Source organism: Petaurus breviceps, unplaced genomic scaffold (assembly GCF_028583685.1).
Source record: "Petaurus breviceps papuanus isolate PSGF00001 unplaced genomic scaffold, PetGlider_PUasm1.0 63, whole genome shotgun sequence".
Taxonomy (NCBI): domain Eukaryota; kingdom Metazoa; phylum Chordata; class Mammalia; order Diprotodontia; family Petauridae; genus Petaurus; species Petaurus breviceps.
This window is the reverse complement of record NW_027186418.1, coordinates 1,343,153-1,364,239: the sequence shown is the minus strand read 5'-3', so window position 1 is coordinate 1,364,239 and position 21,087 is coordinate 1,343,153. Positions and strand designations below refer to the sequence as shown.

The window sequence follows — 21,087 nt, the reverse complement described above, 5'->3', positions numbered from 1 at the left end:
TACACAGTAGAACAGAAAAGCATTGTACATAAAATCATGAGTCTCAATTATATGTAGCTTGATTTTCTTTTTTAAGTATAACATGCTTATTAATAAGTATGGCATGTACTTATTCTTTTTAAGTCCAATAAATTTAACATGTCGCTTTCAAAGCTTTCCTGTTTATATATGATTCCTTCTATTCTCTTCAGTATATTTCAAAAATATATTTTAATGATCCTCTTTTATTTCTTTTTCTCCTGTTTGTTTTTTTTTGATGACCCTATCCCTAGGTCCATTCTTTCTCCCAAAACTGAGAATAAATATATAGATATAGATCTACATATATCTATATATAGATACAGATCTATATATAAAATCTCGGTAACAAATATATAGAGAGAGGCAAGCAAAACCAATTTCCACATTGTCTATACCCAAAAATGTGTCATTCTGCAATTTCAACCCATTACCTCCCTGACAGGAGGCAGATAACAGGCTTTTGTCATAGGTCATCTTGAATCATGATTGGTCACTGCACTGACCAAAGTAGGACTCATCTTTCTCCTCAAATCCCACCCTTTCCCCAATTTTTTTAAATCTGAAGGTCATCACCATTTTATCCTTGTCACCCTCAATTTCCAGATCTCACCCCACACATCCAATATCTTGCCATTTGAAGGTAGAAAACCTTCAAATTAGTTCCTGAATCCATCCCCTTTTATCCAGTCATTAAGCCACCACCCTAACTCAGGTTATCTCATCATCTCATGAGAGCTTTGAAAGTGACATGTTTATTATGTACCAAAAAATAAAAGCAAAATTAATGTAGTAGACGTTCACAGATTCACATTATAGAACTCTTTTTCTGTTCTAGTTTGTATATTGAAATGAGGAGTGTTTTTTAAATTTAGAATTTAAAAAAAAATTTAAAAATGACCTTTTTGCTATTTCTGGTAGCAATGACCTGACTTTGTCTTTGTAAAGAAACCTTCATGACTTATTTGTTGACCTTGGTGGTTGAGTGCATATGGATGTTACCCAAGCAGAGTCTTTTGATTCCACTCCTGGATGTTTGCCATTTCATAGAAACCATCTAGCATTAAACTAATAGTAATTTACATGGAAGATAAGCATGCTCGTGACCTGTGCCTATGGTCAGCTTTTACTTTTGTTCTAGTAGCATTCTGTAAGTTGTAAGCCTGTTTATCACTTGATCTGAGAACATCTAACAATACTCTCTTCCTTTCTGCAAAGAAGTGTCATTTTTTCTCTAGTCGCCTTGGGACAATGGACCCTGTGTTTCCTTATAATATTGGACAGGTTTCAGTTTGAATATTTTCTAAATTGATTTTCATCTATTTTCTTTTACCAAAAGTGTGTGTTAAGACTAATTAGGAAGGTGTTAACTACTTTAATCATCTCTCCTCATTGAGTTTTAGTGTCAAGATGTCAGTAAGTCTCTCTATATAGACAGACATAGCTTTCTCCTTAATTCCTTTATGCATAATATGTCTTTCTTGAAGACCAAACTAATTATAGGTGTTTCCTTCATTCCTTAGTTCTATTTGACATTTGAATTTGAACTCAGAGCCTTCATTTTCTGTTTTTCCATCATATACTTTGGAAATTTTTTGCTTAGAGTTCAAGTGATATTTTGAAATGAGAGAAAGTTTCTGTGAGATGAAGATATTTTATAGTGCAATTTATTGTGAAGCCACTGAACTGGATGTCATTTGTATACATAAAAAGATTAACATGATGTTTTTTGGGCTGGCTCCCTCTTTTGCTTGGAAGCCAAATTCTTTTCTGCTCAGGAGAGATGACATGTTTATAACTATCACTAGTAGTAATAGTAGTAACTCATTTTTCTAATCTTTTTTGAAGGGATTCAGATAGAAACTGATCAATGACAAGTCAATATCCTGCTCTCATTCTCTCATATTTAATCTTTGATGGTTGTTGTTTTTCATGTCTTCAGGCATGTCTGACTCTTCATGTCCCCGTGGACCACAGCATGCCAATACTGTCCACAGGTTTTTCTTTGCAAAGATACTGGAGTGCTTTGCCATTTCCTTCTCCAATGGATTAGGGTAAATAGAAGTTAAGTGACTTGCCCAGGGTAACACGGCTAGTGTCTGAGGTCAGATTTGAATGCAGAGCTTCCTGACTCCAGACCCAGCACTCAATCTACTGAGCCATCTAGCTGCCTCTAAAATGTCTGGTGGGGGCGGCCAGGTAAAACAGCGAGTAAGAGCACCGGCTCCAGTGTTGAGAAGACCTGGAGATCAAATCCCGGGCTCAGACACTTAGCACCCACCCAGAAACACCTGGTCGTGTAACCTTGAGCAAGTTACTTAACCCCAACTGCTTAGGGGCGGCCAGGTGGCTCAGCGAGTAAGAGCACTGGCTCCAGTGTCGGGATGACCTGGATCAAATCTGGGCTCAGATACTCAGCACCACACCCAGAAATAACTGGCCGTGTAACCTTGAGTAAGTTACTTAACCCCGATTGCTTAAAAAAAATGTCTGGTAGGCTTTTGCACAAATAAATAAAATGTCAGTTTTTTGTAATAAATAAGCTCATCTTCCATAGAGTCGTTTAAAACATCTCACTACAAGCCCAGCAGAAGATAGTTCTATAAGGATGATACTTACCTCATCTTTTTCCTGTGTGGTTTTTATTTCTTCTGAAAAGTCTCTATGTCCCTGGATAATGTGGAAATATGTTTTGTAAGACTTCATATTTCTCGCTCCCTCAGTGGGTAGGGGAGGAGCTGGAGGGAGGGCTTGAATTCAGAACTGGAAATAAAGTTTTGAGGTTTTTTTGCTTTTTGGAGGGGGAAGGGCAGGGAAATTGGGGTTAAGTGACTCGCCCAAGGTCACATGGCTAGTTAAGTATCTGTGACTGAATTTTGAACTCAGGTCCTCCTGACTCTATTGCAGGGGGCATTATTCACTGTGCTACCTAGTCGCCCCAATAAACTTTTTTTAATTAAAAAAAAAGAAAGGTCTCTGTGTACTCAGGATATTATGATTATTTAGAATGAAGGTATCTTTTTAACATATTATTATTATCATTATTATTCTTCAAGGTCACATAAGTACAAGGGCAGCTAGGTGGCTCAGTGAATAGAGAGCTAGGCCTAGAGTCAGGAAGACCTGAGTTCAAATCCAACCTCAGACTCTTACTAGTACAACCCTGGGCAAGTCACTTAACCCTTGAGGCAAACAGGGTGTGAAATGAGCTGGATAAGGAAATAGCAAAGCACTCTACTATCTCTGCCAAGAATATCTCAAGTGGGTCACATCAATCCTAGGATCACAGTCCCATGATATCATTCTCTGTGGAATCATAGAATTGTAGGGTCGGAAGGGATATCAGAGGATTATTCGGTTCTCAATTGTTGCTTTTAGGCAAGAAAGTCGCCAAGTTATTTTGAACAGACAGGTGTATATTTTCCTCTTGAGTACCTCCTCTGCAACAACTCAGTTCATTAGGATAAGATTTAGAGCTTTCAGAGATCTTAGAAATTACAGAATCCCACTCGGACCCCTTCATTTTACAGATAAGGAAAACAATGGCCAGAGAGGCTTGCAGTGACATTTCCAAGGCTTCACAGGTAAGTGAATTGGGGTTAAGTGACTTGCCCAAGGTCACATGGCAGAATCAGAATTTGAATCCAAGTCCTCAAACTCCAAATCAAGTATGCTTTCTCCTACACTACACTTAAGTCAGCAAGCATTTATTAAGCATGCCTGTGAGCCAGGTACTGCTTTAAGTACTGAGGAAACAAGACAAAAAAAAAAGTCCCCACCCTCAAGGAGCTCACAGTCTAATGAAAGCAATAACACTGTCAACATTTATGATAATTTCACAACTGTTCATAATATAGAACACACAATCTGTTCCATTTCATTAACACCTGCAGCATACCCAGTCTTTGTACTAAGTGCTATAGGGATCAAAGGAAATGTAATTTCCTGCCTTTGAGAAGCTTCTAACTTCCTTGGGGAGGATAAGTTGAAACACCTACTCATGTCATGCATGACCTGCCATCTATTGACCTGCTCCACCTACTTTCCAATCTCATCCTAAATTAACCACTTCATTCGCTCTGTGCTATGGACATGTTGGTCTCTATCCTTTGTTCTCATTTTGACTTCTCCTGCCTGTGTGTCTTTGCTCATTCTGAACCTCATTCCTAGAATGGATCCTCTTCCCCCATCTCCACTTTTTAGAAATTCTTCCTTTTTAAGACCTTGTTTAGTTAACATCTTCTCCATGAAAATTTCCTCCATCTCCCCAAATAGAAGTGACCTCTCCCTTTTCATGTTCCCTATTTAGATCTCTCTTATGCCCTTATCATATTATAATTTGCATAGTCATTTGCATATTTATATTTTCCTATTTACCATATTTTAAACTCCTTGAGGGACTCTTCTTAGTTAGTCCTTATAGAGGCAGTATGTCATCAAGATGCAATAGTAATTAGTGTGGGGCAAACAGGGTTTTGACCCCAGACGCCAAAGGGGTGGGGACAGAAACATATCCTATCTCTGAAGAATGCTAACTATTCATATGTATTGCCTCATGGTTCTTCAGCAGCATGTGGCACAGCTGTTTCCAGGTCATTACTTGGGCTGCCATCTTTGTAGCACCCCCCCTCTTGGGTCCATTCTTCTCTACCAATACTCAAGAGGCAAGGGCCAGGCTCTCCAGTCCCTTATTCTGGCATGACAACACCCATGGACAGATTCTGCCTTCTCTGCCAAAGTGACAGGGCCTTACATACACATAGCAAGATTTCAGTGAAGTGGGCTGAATGAATTAAGATGGACAAAGAAGCAATTAGGACACAAAGTAAAGAGTATACAAGCAAATGCTAATTTTATTCAATGTGAGGGAAAGACTATTTGTTTTAGGGATTCAGAAAAGGAATGGATCACTGTGGGATGGGGCAATCAAGAAAGGCTGGATAGATGTGGACTGAGGTATGCCTTGAAGAATAGGGATAAATACTCATTGGAAGGTAGAGAGTAGTAGTATTGTCTTCTAGATGTATGCATGCAAAGCTAGGTGGCACTGGGCTTGGAATCAGGAAGACTCATCTTCTTGAGTTCAAATCTGTCCTCAGAAAGATACTAGTTGTGTGACCCTGGGCAAGTCACTTAACCCTGTTTGCCCCCGTTTTCTCATCTGTCAAATGAGCTGGAGAAGGAAATGGCAAACCATTTGTATCTTTGCCAAGAAAACCCCAAATAGGATCATGAACAACAAAAAAGATTCAAAAGCAGGAATGAACACTTCACTCTGGGATCCTGGATATAGAAAGCCTAAGAATTGATCTAGGTAGTTATTATAATGGTTTATTCCACCCACCATAAAGTTACATTACATAATCTCAGCTGATCCTCCAGTGTTTCCAGGGCTATATTATTATTCCACAGTAATCACTGTACCTAGAGACCTACTAAACTAAAGGGCTTATCACAAAAGTATTTTTCCTTGATATTTATTGTTTACTCATTTATTTTTAGTTTTCAACATTTATTTCCACAAGATTTTTATTTACAATATTTTCTTTCCATCTCTCCCCTACCCCCCCACACCAAAACAGCAAGCCTACTGAATGCCCCCTCCCCCAATCTGCTGTCTCCTATATCCTCCCCCATCACCCCCCTAACTTTCTGGTAGGGCAAGATGGACCTGTATACCCCAATGCCTATACATCTTATTTCCCAGTTGCATGTAAAAAACAAGGGTTTTTTTTTAAACATTTGTTTTTAAAACCTTGAGCTCCAGATTCCCTCCCGTCTTCCCTCCTCACCCATCCCCACTGGGAAGACAAGCAATTCAATATAGGTTGTAAATGTGCAGTTACCCAAATCATTTCCATAGTAGTTAAATTGTGAAAGACCAACTATATTTCCCTCTATCCCATCCCGCCCCCACTTATTCTATTTTTCCCTTTGACCCTATCCCTTTTCAAAAATGCTTGCCTCTAACTACTCTCTCCCCCAATGTGCCCTCCCTTCTATCATCTCCCCTCTTATCCCCCCCCACACACCTTCCTGTAGGGTAAGATATCCAATTGAGTGTGTATGCTATTCCTTCCTTAAGCCAAATTCAATGGGAATAAGGTTGTCCCATTCCCTTTCACATTCCTGCCCTTCCCCTCCATTGTGACAGGTTTTTTTTGCCTCTTTTATATGAGATAATTTACCCCAATCTATCTCTCCCTTTCTCCTTCTCCTAATAAATTCTTCTCTCGCCTCTTAACTTCATTTTTTTTTAGGTATCATCCCTTCATATTCAACTCATCCTGTGCCCTCTGTCTATGTATACATGAACATACATATGCCCACACTCACATATGTATATTTATATACACATATTCCCTCCTATACATACATATCTATATAATAGATATAGTTCAACTTAGAACTTTCCTGTCAGCCTGCCAGGCTGCCTTCAGCAGGGGATTTGTTTCTTTCTGTCACTTTGTAGGTTCTGTAGCTATAAAATTTGTTTAGAGTCACTGTTTTACAGGTATGGGAAATGACTAGAGCGGGAGCTAACGCCAAGTTTGTGCTTCTACTCCGCCATCTTGGCTCTGCCTACAGCTCACAAAAGTATTGATGATATCTTTCTAATTGTATGATAAAAAACTCTAACATTTATTCTTGAATATAGCTGTTCTTGCTCCTATACATATTTATACACACATATATGTATCCACATGTGTATATGTGTGTAATATATATATATGTGTGTGTGTGTGTATAATCCAGGTTCTGTCTCCCCCACAAAAATACACCAGAAAAGAATTTTTGAGATTTCAAAATTTAATATACTTTATAAAATGTATCAGAGGACCTATGGAAAGAAAGTGACTTTGAAGTATTTTAATCTGGCTAAGCTCAAAGAGGCAATAACATACACACTGAATTTGGTATAGAAATCTATTTCACCCTATAGAAAGTAGGAGGGGAAAGAAAAGGGAGGGGAGCTGATAGAAGAGAAGACAGATGGAAGGAGGTAGTGGTCAGAAGCAAAATACTGGTGAAGAGGGAAACAGAAAAAGTAGAGAGAAAAGTATAAAGGGGGGGGTGGGAATAGGATAGAGAGAGACACAGTTAGTAACCATAACTGTGTATGTGAATAGGATGAACTCTCCCATAAAACAGAAGTGGATAGCAAAGTGGATTAAAAACCATAATTCTACAATATGTCATTCACAAGAAACACATGTAAAGCACAGAAATACACACAGAGTAAAGGTAAAAGGTTAGAGCATAACATATTATGCTTCATTTGAAGTAAAAAAAAAAAAGCAGGGGTAGCAATCCTGATTTCAGACAAAGGAAAAGCAAAAATAGCACTAATGAAAAGAGATAAGGAAGGAAACTATATCCTGCTAAAAGGTACCATAGACAATGAAGTAATATAAATACTAACCATATATACACCAAGTGGCATAGCATCGAAATTCGTAGAGAAGTTAAGAAGTTTCTTAAGGAACAAACAGATAGCAAAACTATACTAGTAGGGGAACTCAACCTGCTTCTCTCAGAAGTAGATAAGTCTAAACACAAAATAAACAAGAAAGAAGTTAAGGAGGTGAATAGAATTTTAGAAAAGTTAGATATGGTAGACCTCTAGAGGAAATTGAATGGGGATAGAAAGGAATACATTTTTTTCTCAATGGTACATGGCACCTACATAAAAACTGACTATGTACTAGGGCATAAAAACTTCACAATCCAATGCAGAAAGGCAGAAATATTAAATGCATCCTTTTTAGATCATGATGTAATAAAAATTACATGTAATAAAAAGCCATGGAAAGACAGACTAAAAATTAATTGGAAACTAAATAATATAATCCTAAAGAATGGGTGGGTCAAACAACAAATCATAGAAACAATCAATAATTTCATCCAAAAGAATGACAATAATGAGACAATATACCAAAACTTATGGGATGAAGCCAAAGCAGTTCTTAGGGGAAATGTATCTCTAAATGCATACATGAATAAAATAGAGAAAGAGGGGATCAATGAATCAGGCACACGATTAAAAAAAAACTAGAAAAAAAAGAACAAATTAAAAATTCCCACTAAATGTTAAATTAGAAATCCCAAACACCAAAGAAGAGATGAGTAAAATTGAAAGTAATAAAACCATTGAACTAACAAATAAAACTAAGAGCTGGTTTTATGAAAAAATAAAAATAAAATAGATAAACTTTGGCTAATTTGATTAAAAAAAGAAAGAAGAAAGCCAAATTACCAGTATCAAAAATGAAAACAGTGAATTCACCACCAATGAAGAGGAAATTAAAACAATAATTAGGAGCAATTTTGCCCAACTCTATGCCAATAAATCTGACAATCTAAGTGAAATGGATGAATATTTGCAAAAATATAAATTGCCCAGATTAACAGAAGAGGAAATAAAATACTTAAATAACCCTATTTCAGAAAAAGAAATTGAACAAGCCATCAATGCATTCCCTAAGAAAAAATCTCCAAGATCAGATGGATTTGCAAGAGAATTCTACCAAACACTTGAAAAGCAATTAATTCCAATACTATATAAATTGGTTGGAAAAATAGGCAAAGCAATCCCACCGAATTCTTTTTATGATACAAATATGGTACTGATACCTAAACCAGGAAGAGCCAAAACAGAAAAAGAAAATTATAAACCAATCTGGCCAAGAATGCTAATTGACCATCTTTCTCACAGCATGGGTTGCAAACTCTTCTCTGCTCAACACCAGTTCCATCTCCTCATCCCAGAATGACAGCAAAGTTATTTAACCTCCTCTTTCATTAAGAAAGATTGATGCCATAGGAGATGAGCTCCCTTAAGCTCCTCCTCATTTATTCATCAAAATTAATTAGCATCATTCTAGGCTTTTTCCATTCTTCCTTCAGGTCATAGAAAAGGTATCCCTAATGACAGTAACCTCAATGCCATTCACTCCTCATTCTATTAGGAACAAAGATCCTGGAAGGCTGAAAGGACCCACAGAGACCATTCAGTTCAACCTGAATGTAGGCGAGAATTCAGACCTCTAGTGGAGGGGGAACATACTTTCTAACAAGACAAACCACTGTCCTTCCAAGTAGCTTTCATGGATACAAAGTTTTTCTTACATGAAATTTCATTCAGCCTCTTGTCAATTTCCATACATTTCTCCTTGTGTTGCTACCAAGGACCAAGGAGAAAAAGTTTAAAGCCTCTCATCTATCTACAACATTCCTTCCAATATTTGAAGACAGCTCTCATGACCCAGGGGAACAATTGCCTCTTTTCCAAGCTAAACAGTACAAACTCCTTCTGTCAGTCCTCAGATGATATAATCTTGAGCATCTTCCCCATCTTGGATGTTTTCTAACTTATCAATATACTTTCCAAAATATGGCACCTAGAACATCATACATGAGATAGAGTCTGACCAGGGTATCATTTACATGAAATTGTTATTTTATAAGATTTGACACTTTTCGACTCCCTATTAAGCCATTTTGGTTCCACATATTCTAGTTCAAATATCATTCTCTTTAGCAAAGAAAACAGAACCAAAGTCAGAGTTGAACGTTCTTTTTCTCTGTTGTCAGTTATCAACATTTCATCTACATCTAAGCAACAGTCTTACTTATCCCTTATTTGATCCTCCTCTTTTCCTCAATATAACTTTTATAAAGCAGGTTGCTATGCACCAAACAAACTGTTTCACCTTCTCTCCATGTAAAATGCCCTCTCCCCTGTGAGACCTTGTTCTTATCATCTCTCACATACACAAAATGCTGCCTCCTTTTCTTTACCTTTGATCCCTACCCCTTCTTTTAAGAAAAAACCAGAGTGGTGGAGTAGAAGCAAGAAACTCCAAGCAGCTCCAGCTTCCACCTTCTCCAATCCATGTAAAAGGGGATTCTGAACAAACTCTGGAGCTGCAGAACCCACAAAATGACACAAAGAAGCTAAACTCCTGCTAAGGACAGCCCAGCAGGCAGCAAGCGGCCAGCGCAGCACTCTGGGAGCCGAGCCCAGCCCCACTCCGAGGCTTTAGCCCCAGGGCAGGCCTGACCAGCTGCCAGCTGGAGGGACTCCAGATCAGCAGCAGCTGTGGCTGGTTCCAGATTTATCAACACATAGATGCGAAGGACAAACTGAGAGGTCAGTGCAGTCTAGACTTTGGGACCCAGTAAGTGGGAGTGCGTGGCTTTTGCCCCAGGGGAGAGAAGCCACTGAGACTCCCGGCACAGCCAGCCAGCGCCATATAGAGGCTTCAGCTCCTGGCCTGCAGAGTGTAGGGGGACCAAGCGACCAGTCTGAGGGGTAATTGCTCTTGCTTTAACCTTCTTGGATCTCGATTGCAGTCTAGAGTGGAGGTCCTGGAGTGTGTGTCCAACTTGCCAGAGCGTGTGGAGGCCTCAGAGAGGGCACCCATCTAATACCTCCAGCAGCTGAGAAAACCCCAGCTTTTGGGACAAAAGCTCCCCTGTCTGGTGGCAGAGTCCTATTGTGGCAAAAAGTCCAGGGGTCAAGTGACTGAGGGGTGACATGACCAGGCAAAGGAAACAAAGAAGACAGAAGATTCCAACATTAGACTCCTATTTTGGGGACAAAAAGGAGCAAAGCATGGAACAGGAGGAAGACAGTGAAGTCAGAACTCCTGCACCAAAAGCTTCAAAAGAAAATATGGGCTGGTTACAGGCCACACAGGCCATAAGAAGTATATAAGAGAAGTGGAGGAAAAATTAGGAAGAGAAATGAGAACGATGCAAGAAAATTATGAAATGAGAGTCAACAGCCTGACTGAGGAAAATCACACCTTAAAAAATAAACTAACTCAATTGGCAAAAGAGGCTCAAAAAGGCAATGAGGAGAAGAATGCCTTAAAAAATCCGAATTTGACAGATGGAAAAAGAATCTCAAAAGCTCAATGAGGACAATCATTGCTTCAGAATTAGATTGGAGCAAATGGAAGCTAATGACTTTATGAGAAATCAAGATGCTGTTAAACAGATCCAAGAAAATGAAAGAATAGAAGGCAATGTGAAATATCTCATTGGGAAAACCACTGACCTGGAAAATAGATCCAGGAGAGATCATTTAAAAATTATTGGACTACCTGAAAGCCATGATCAAAGTAAGAACCTAGAAATCATCCTCCAGGAAGTTCTCAAAGAAAACATCCCTGATGTTTTAGAACCAGAGGGCAAAATAGAGGTTGAAAGAATCCACCGATCACCTCTTGAAAAAGATCCCAAAAAGAAAATTCCTAGGAATATTATAGCCAGGTTCCGGAATTCCCAGATCAAGGAGAGAATATTACAAGCAGCCAGGAAGAAACAATTTGAGTATTGTGGAAACACAATCAGGATAACACAAGATCTGGCAGCTTCTACACTGAAGGATTGAAGGGCTTGGAATATGATATTCCAGAGGTCAAAGGAGCTGCGATTAAAACCAAGAATCACCTACCCAGCAAAACTGAGTATCATGTTTCAGGGGAAAATATGGTTATTCAGTGGAATAGAGGACTTTCAAGCATTCTTGCTGAAAAAACCAGAGTGAATAGAAAATTTGACATTCAGATACAAGAAGCAAGAGAAGCATGAAAACAGGGAAAAGGAATCATAAGGAACTTATCAAAGTTGAACTATTAACATTCCTACATGGAAAAACAATAATTGTAACTGATGAAACTTTTCTCAGTATGAAAATAATTGAAGGGAATAGAAATACATATATATATATATATGTCTACATATGAGGGTATATGGGCATATGAATACATATGTGAATATGTGTATATATGTTTACAGGTATACATAGAGGGCACAGGACCAATTTAATAGGAAGGGATGATACTTAAAAGGGGAAATTAAGAGGTGAGAGAGGAATATAATGAGAGGAGGTGGGGGGAGACAGAATGGGGTAAACTATCTCATATAGAAGAGGTAAGGGAAAATGGTAACAATAGAGGGGAAGAATAGGAAGGCAAAAGGGAATGGGTCAACCTTATTCTCATTGAATTTGGCTTGGGGAGGGAATGAAATACACACTAAATAGGGTATCTCACCCTCCAGAAGAGTAGGGGGGGAAGGGATGAGAGGGGGGATGATGGAAGGGAGGGCAGGCTGGGGGGGAGGGAAGTTAGAAGCACCCACTTTTGAGAAGGGACAGGATCAAAGAGAATAGAACAAGTGGGAGGGGGGATAGGAGGGAGGGAAATATAGTCAGTCTTTTACAATATATCTACTATGTTATTGTTTTGCATTAGCTACACATGTACAACCTATACTCAACTGCTTACTTCCCAGTAAGGGTGGGTGACAAGGGAGGAAGGAAATGAATCTGGAATTCAAAGTTTTAAAATAAAATGTTTAAAATTATATATACATATATACTATTATTAACACTATCTTACATGTCATCGGGAAATAAGATATACAGGCACTGGGGCATAGAGATCCACCATGCCCTACTGGAAAAGTCGAAGGGGGTATGGGAGAAAATATGGGAGAGAGCAGATTGGAGGAGGGGATATCCTGTGGGACTGCTATTTTGGGGCGGCGGATAGGGGGAAAATGGGGAGAAAATTTGTAACTCAAAATCTGGCAGAAATGAATGATATAAATCAGAAGTTAATAAAGCATTTGACAAATGGAAAATACACACACACACACAAAGGAAAAGAAAAAACCCCATACAGCTTCATCCATGGAATTTTCCATGATCTCTCTGGTAGGCAATATCCTTCCCAATCAGACAATATAGAACTTTGAATATTCTCAGATATTATTGTCTAATACACTTCTTGTGTAATGTTGTATATTGTAGTTAACTGGGTTTGTGTCATGACTTGTTTAGCTATATGAGATAGTAACCTCCATCAAGGAAAAGCTTATATCTTAATTAAAATTTGTACCCTAGTACCTAGATGTGCTTTTCAATGATATAAACAAAAATTATTCTTTGTTTAAAAGTTTGGTATCACTCAATCCATTTCCTTAAGAAAAGACTGTTAGTCCAAAGAGTTTTCCTGGGATTTTGAAAAGGGCTTTACAGGAAAATATTATTCCTAAATATTTATAAAGGAGGTTGGCTGTTTTTTTTTTTATGCTTCCACAGAGTTTAGGGGTCACTACTGACAACTCTCCAAACAGGAGCGGATCAGTTTAGTTAAATGAAGCAAAGCAGCCAATTCCTTACACTTCAGGGCAGTAGGAATGGGAAGGAGGGAGGTTCATAAACAAAGAGGGACAAATGCCTTGATTACTAAAGGAACCGACATTATTTTTCCATGAGTCACTTCTGGGATTTTCATAAGCATTTGTTTGTGCCAACTCCCTCCCATTCACAAGTATGAGAGCCAGAAAATAATTTGAAATCACCATAAAGTAGCATCTGAGTCTTCTACTTTGTATGAGATGGTGGTCTGAGTAATGAGATCTTCCCCCTTGTGGTGAAAGAAGAGTGCTGCACTTTGAAACCTATGCTGAAATCCCAGCTCAAACACTTACTGGCTATATGACTTGGGATGTCAATTCCAAAAGTCATTTCACTTCTGCAAGCAGTCAGTTTGCTCATCTGTGAAGTGGAAATATTTCTACTTACACTACCTCTCTGACAAAGTTGTTGTGAAGAAAGTAAAAAGTTTTAAAATGTGTTCAGTCAATTTAGTTGGGTCCAATTCTCTGTGGCCCTTTTTGGGGTTTGCTTGACAAGGTTACCAGAGTGGTTTGCCATTTCTTTCTGCAGCTCACTTTACAGTTGAGGAAACTGAGACAAACAGAGTTAAGGGATTTCCTTAGGCTCAAGCAACTAGTAAATTTCTGAAACTGGATTTGAACTGAGAAAAATGGGTCTTCCTGACTCTAAGCCCAGTTCTTTATCCACTGCACCACCTAGCTGTCCCTTTCCTCACTGGAAAGTACTATAAATATGAGTTGATTTTGTTTCCTAACATACACACTCTGATCCTGCCAGGAAAATCTCTTCTCTCCCATTCCTTCATGTCCATTTCTACCTTGGTATCTTTGTTCATGTTTTTCCCCCCTTGAAAACTTCCCCACTCTCCCCTTAGCCTATTGAAATGTTACCTAAACTTCAAAGTTTGGATTACAGAATGTGCACAGGATTTTAAATCTGAAAGGGACTTAAAAATTATCTGGTTCGGGGCGGCCAGGTAGCACAGCGAGTAAGAGCACCAGCTCCAGTGTTGAGAAGACCTGGAGATGGAATCCTGGGCTCAGACACTTAGCAACCACCCAGAAACACCTGGCCGTGTAACCTTGAGCAAGTTACTTAACCCCTGGGGCGGCCAGGTGGCTCAGCGAGTAAAAGCACTGGCTCCAGTGTCAGGATAACCTGGATCAAATCTGGGCTCAGATACTCAGTACCACACCCAGAAATAACTGGCCGTGTAACCTTGAGCAAGTTACTTAACCCCGATTGCTTAAAAAAAATAAAAATAAATTATCTGGTTCAAGGGCTCTTAACCTTTCTTGTGTCACGGACCTTTAGTGATCTGGTGAAGCCTGTGAACTATTCATAATAATATTTTTAAATGCATAAAATACATAGGATTACAAAGGAAACCAAGTATATTGAAATACAATTAACAAAAAAAAATTGGGGGGGCGGCGGCTAGGTGGCACAGTAAATAGAGCACCAGCCCTGGAGTCAGGAGGACCTGAGTTCAAACGTGGCCTCAGACACTTAACACAAAAACTAACAGTGTGACCTTGGGCAAGTCACTTAATCCCAAATGCCTTACCTTCCTCCCTCCAAAAAGCATAGACCCCAGGTAAAGTCCTGATGGTCCTTTTTTTTTTAAATGATAAGGAAACCAGGGCCCAAAATAACATCTTTATGTTTCAGTTACACTAAATGATGATAATAATACCTCCATTCCTTACTTCAAAAAGTTGTTGGGGGGGCAGAGTCAAGATGGTAGAGTAGAAGCAGGACCTCTGCTATTCTGGGGCGGTGGGTAGGGGAAAAACGGGGAGAAAATTTGTAATTCAAAATCTGGAGGAAATTAATGATGTAAATCAGAAGTTAATAAAGCATTTGAAAAAATGGAAAAAACAGTTGTTGGCAGTTGTGAGTATTTCTACCATGGTGAGACCTCTCAAGCCACACGCTGCCCCTCATCCCACTGCCGATGCGGCCACCACGCCCCAAAAAATCAAGGAAATAAAAGACTTGTTGCTCACAGCCGGGAGAAAAGATACCAAATCTGTCAAGATCAAGGAAAACAAGGACAACATAAAGTTTAAGGTTCGCTGCAGCAGGTACCTGTACAAATTGGTTATCACAGACAAAGAGAAGGCAGAGAAACTTAAACAGTCCCTGCCTCCTGGTTTGGCTGTGAAGGAGCTAAAGTGAAGGAATCATTCATTATTACACGTATATTAAAATGTAGGAGAAAAAAGAAAAAAAAGGAAAAAAAAAGTTGTTGAAAGGAATTCACTTAAGTTTAGCAAGCTCTCATTAGAAGCCTTAAGAGGGCTGAGACCTGTATCTTCTCTTTCTCTTGTCTCTCCAAAAGCATCTGGCATAGAGCTGGGCAAATGGTAATAATTAATAATCACACACATTTCTACATTACTTAAAGCATTTTCCTCATAGTCTCTGTTGTATATAGCCCTTCCCTCCTCTGACACAGCCACTACCCTGGTGGGGGTCCTCATTAATTCTAGCCTCCTGGCTGGTCTCCATGACTCAAGTCTCTCTCCACTCCAGTCCAACTTTTATTCAGCTATCAAAGTGATCTTCCTAAAATGCAGGTCTGACTATATCACTCTTCTGTTTGATAAACTCCACTGGCTCCCTGCTATCTCCAAGGTCGATTCTAAAGTCTATTGCTTGGCTTTTAAAGCCCTTTATAACGTAGCCCCCTCTTACCTTCATCCCCTCCAAGTACTCTGTAATCCATATTTCCACACTGGCTGTTCCTCCATGCCTGGAATTCTCTTTATCTCTGCCTCCCAACTTCCCTGGAATTCTTCAAGTCCTAGCTAAAATCCTACCTTTCCATAAGAAGCCTTTCCCAATACCTAGCAATGCTGCTGCCTGTGCTCTGTTGATTATCTTACATGTATCTTGTCTATATCTCAGTTTGGACACAGCTGTTGGCCTCTTGTCTCTTCCATTAGACTTGAACCTCTTTAGGGCTGATCATGGGTTGATGTTTTTATTCATACATGAATTGGCTTTAAGTGATGCAGTTACACAAAGTCAGTCTCACTTTGTCTTCCAGAGTCATTGAAGTCCACTGGCAAAACAAGTCAGGACAACTGGCAACTGTCCAGGATGCAGTGGATGACCTTGGCCCCTTCAGTGTCTGACCATGCTCTAAGCATTCCACATTGCCTGCCTTCAGCTGCCTTCACAGCTCATTCACCCTTTCCACCAGGGGAAGTCTTTTTTTTCATTTTTCTTTTTATTTATTTATTTGTAATTTGTTTGTTTCCTTTTAGTTTACAGGATTCAATTCCACAATTCCTTGAGTTTCCCATTTTGTCTCCCTCCCTCCCCTCCCCTCCATGGTGGCATACAGTCAAGTATAGGATCTGTAAATACTTTCACATTATACATTAGTCAGGTTATAAAGATGGATTGTATCAGATGGAATGAAAAATGGTAAAGAGGACATAAAACCAAACAAGAAAAGGAAAAAGATCAGGTATTTTGCTTCCATCTGGATATAAACTCAGTTCTTTCTAGTTCTTTCTCTGGATGCACACATTTCTCTCCATCATGAGTCTTTTGGGGTTGACTTATATCACTGCATTGCTGAGAAGAGTCCAGTCTATCAAAGTTGGTCATCACACATACGTTGTGTCTGTAATTGTGTACACATTTCTCCTGGTTCTACTCTTCTCACTCAGCATCAGTTTGTATAAGCCTCTCCAGGTAAATATGAAGACCGTCTGCTCCTCGTTTCTTATAGCACAATAGTATTCCATAACATGCATATACCACAACTTGTTCAGCCATTCCCCAATTGATGGGCACCCCCTTAATTTCCAATTCTTTGCCACCACAAAAAGAGCTGCTATAAACATTTTTGTATAAGGGAAGTCTTCACATGCTTAGGGTAGACAACCTCCTAACTAAGGCCGGTTGCCCTCAACCTGGTTTAGCCCATCTGCTGAGACAGTATTACTGCTCATGCTACAGCTTCTTGGAGCCACAGTGAGAGATGCATGACAGGCAGACACCAAAGTTAGATGAGTGGCCCTGAAAAGGGCTTGGCAAATCCTCACATCAGAGGTGCTAGTCCTTCCTGAATAACCCATATGTCCCTGGCATGTAATAGGCACTTAATAAATGCTGATAGACTGAACGACTCATCAAAATCCAATGACTACCTTGGATGGATTTTGATGTATTATTATCCCTACTTTCAGATGAGGAAAATCACTCTCAGAGAGATTTAAGTGACTTGCTCAAAGCTACACGTGTAGAGTCGGGCCATTTCCAAAGTCAGTCCCTCTTATCTCCACCCAGGACAAAGAACATGCAAAAGGTTCTGTGCTTTCTTCAGTGTGGGCTTCCCCTCTTTTTATACGGTCCCTAACTACTCCTCCCAAGCCTCTTCATCCGCCATCCCTGTCTTTCTCTAAGCTCTTCTACAGCATCTGCTCAACACAGTGGAAGTTTCCCTTTGCCTCCATCATCACATCAAGGGTACCAATGTGATTCCTGAAACAGACCATCACCATAATTACCCCAGGGCCCGCTAAGTGGCCCAGTGGATAGAGCTCCAGGCCTTGAGTCAGGAAGACGCATCTTTCTGAATTACAATTTGTCCTTAGATATTTCCTGTTACCCTAGGCAAATCACTTAGCCCCATTTGTCTTAGTTTCTTCAATTGTAAAATGAGCTAGAGAAGGAAATGGCAAACCACTCCAGTATCTTTGCCAAGAAAACCCAAAATGGGGTCATGAAGAATCACACACAACTAAAATGACTGAACAACAACCACAACAAATAACAAAACAAATGTGGGTTGAGAGAGTTTTCTCACCTGGAATTCTATATACTGAAGAAATCAGAGGTTGGACCAAAACAACAACAAAAACAAACCGTGATATGCAGAATGAAAGTCTAGTCTTTTCTTGCCCTGGTCAGATCATATAAGGGGTATTGTCTTCAGTTTGGGGCATGGCTGAAATTAATCAGCTACAACATTATATGTCCTAAATGTACATTTATATATATATATTATATTTATATAATATAATGTCCATTATATGTGCTAAACAGGATGTAAATTCATGAGGGCAGGTACTATTTTGCCTTTTGTATTTGTATCTCCATAATTAGTATAGCACTTGGCACCTAGTAAGTGCTTACTAAATGGTTTTTTTATTCTATTCATTCAAATCATCTAGAGAAATATGATCAGGATGGTGAAAATTAGGCATTTAGTAAATGTTTGTCAAATTGAATTATTGAATTGAATACTATGTTCCAGGAACTGTGCTAAATGCTAGGGATACAGTTAGGAAAAAGAAAGACAGTTCTTACACTCATAGAGGAATTTACAATTTAATGGGGGAGAGGGGTGGGAGGAAGAGACACCATACAAGAGGAGACTGGAAAGGGGGTAGGTAGGGTGGAGATAGGGAATGAGGTGGGAACACAGAATTGTTCCCAGGAGTTGGAACCAGGCAGAGTAGTAGATGCAAAGCAGGTATTGCTATTTGTTTAAGTTTTCTGTCACTGCACATTTGTGGGTGTTCATTTTAAAGTTATTTTCTGTGTCAGAAATAAATACCTGTCCCATATTTGATTTACATGGTACCTTGAATAACTTTCTACTTCAACCTTTGAATAGACTGAGGCAAACCTAAATGAGACAAAACTAAACTTTAAGTAATTTTTTCTTAAGAGTACTGAGATAGAGGTGTGGCATGTCAAAGAATGTGAGAAAAGGAGGCTAACACTTCTTTTAGGAGACCAAACTCCTCCCGACCAAACTCAGTCCACCAAGTGCTCATTTCCCAAACAAAGGTGTCCTTTTGTAGAGAGACTGCTGTATCCTGAGCCCAACAAAGAAGGAAACTGAGGCTCATAGGCATGATAGAACTGAGGATCAGAATGATCATAGAACTGGAGGTAGAAGGAACCCTGGAGCTACCTGATCATACCATTGTATGAAACAGCTAGATGGTGCAACAGAGGGAGCCAACATGGGACCTGGAGAAAGGAAGTTGTTATTGTTATTGTTGTAGTGGTGGTGGTTGTTATTCATACATATCCAACTCTTAGTGACTCCATGGACCATATTGTCCATGAGATTTTCTTGGCAAAGATATTAGAGTAGTTTGCTATTTCCTTCTCCAGCAGATCAAGGCAAACAGATGCTAAGTGTCTTACTCAAGGTCACATAGCTCTTAAGTATCTGAAGTCACATTTGAACTCATATCTTCCTGACTCCAGGTACAGCAGTCTACCCACTGAGCTATCTAGCTGCCTCCTGGAGCCAGGAAAACCTGAGTTCAAATCCAGCCTCAGACAACTTAATTTCTTTCTGCCTCACTTGCCTCCTCTATAAAATGAGAATAATAATAATACCTATCTCCAAGGGTTATTGTGAGGATCAAATGAGACAATATTTGTAAAGCCCTTAGCAAACTTTAAAGAATTATATGGGGATTCCCCAACTGATAAATGGTCAAAGGATATGAACAGGCAATTTTCAGAGAAAGAAATTAAAGATATCTATAAGCACATGAAGAATGCTCTAAATCACTATTGATTAGAGAAATGCAAATCAAAACAACTCTGAGGTACCACATCTCACCAATCAGATTGGCTAAGATGACAAAACAGGAAAATGACAAATGCTGGAGAAGATATGGGCAAATTGGAACACTAATGCATTGCTGGTGGAGTTGTGAACTGATCCAGTCTTTCTGGAGAGCAATCTGGAATTATGCCCAAAGGGCTATAAATAATTTCATATCCTTTGACCCAGCAATACCACTCCTAGGGTTATATCCCAAAGAGATCATAGAAGTGGGAGGAAGACCCATATGTACAAAAATGTTTATAGCAGCTCTTTTTGTGGTGGCAAAGAATTGGAAATTAAGGGGATGCCCATCAATTGGGGAATGGTTGAACAAGTTGTGGTATATGCATGTTATGGAATACTATTGTGCTATAAGAAATGAGGAGCAGATGGACTTCATATTTACCTGGAGAGGCTTATACGAACTGATGCTGAGTGAGACGAGTAGAACCAGGAGAAATTTGTACACAATTACAGACACAACTTATGTGTGACGACCAACTTTGATAGACTGGACTCTTCTCAGCAATGCCATGATATAAGTCAACCCCAAAAGACTCATGATGGAGAGAAATGCGTGCATCCAGAGAAAGAACTAGAAAGAACTGAGTTTACATCCAGATGGAAGCAAAATACCTGATCTTTTTCCTTTTCTTGTTTGATTTTATGTCCTTTTTACCATTTTTCATTCCATCTGATACAATCCATCTTTATAACCTGACTAATGTATAATGTGAAAGTATTTACAGATCCTATACTTGACTATAAGCCGTCATGGGGGTAGGGGAGGGAGGGGGACAAAATGGGAAACTCAAGGAATTGTGGAATTGAATCTTGTAAACTAAAAGTAAACAAATAAATTAATTTTTTAAAAAAAAGAATTATATGGGGGTGGCTAGGTGGCACAGTGAATAGAGCACCGGCCCTGGAGTTAGGAGGACCTGAGTTCAAATCCAGCCTCAGACTCTTAACACTTACTAACTGTGTGACTTGGACAAGTCACTTAAATCCAATTGCCCTGCTTTCCCCCCCTCCAAAAAAGAAAAAAAAAAGAATTATATGAATGCTGGCTTTTATTATTACTGATGAGAAAACTGAAACTCAGAGAGAAGTAACATCCAATTCACTTAGCAACTCAGTGCTATTTATTAAGCACCTACTATTTTCATTCTGGAGATGATTAGACAAAAACAAAATAGTTAGCAGCCCCAACAATCTTAACAGAGTAGATGAAGTTTGACGAAAGCATTTCTCTATAGCTCGTTGCACAGAG

The 21,087-nt window shown here is 39.2% G+C and overlaps 1 pseudogene; it reads left to right on the top strand.

The window, feature by feature from the left end:
• The first annotated feature begins 15,127 nt into the window (after window positions 1-15,127).
• Window positions 15,128-15,433, top strand: LOC138173650 (large ribosomal subunit protein eL38 pseudogene; annotated as a pseudogene).
• Window positions 15,434-21,087: the final 5,654 nt, after the last annotated feature.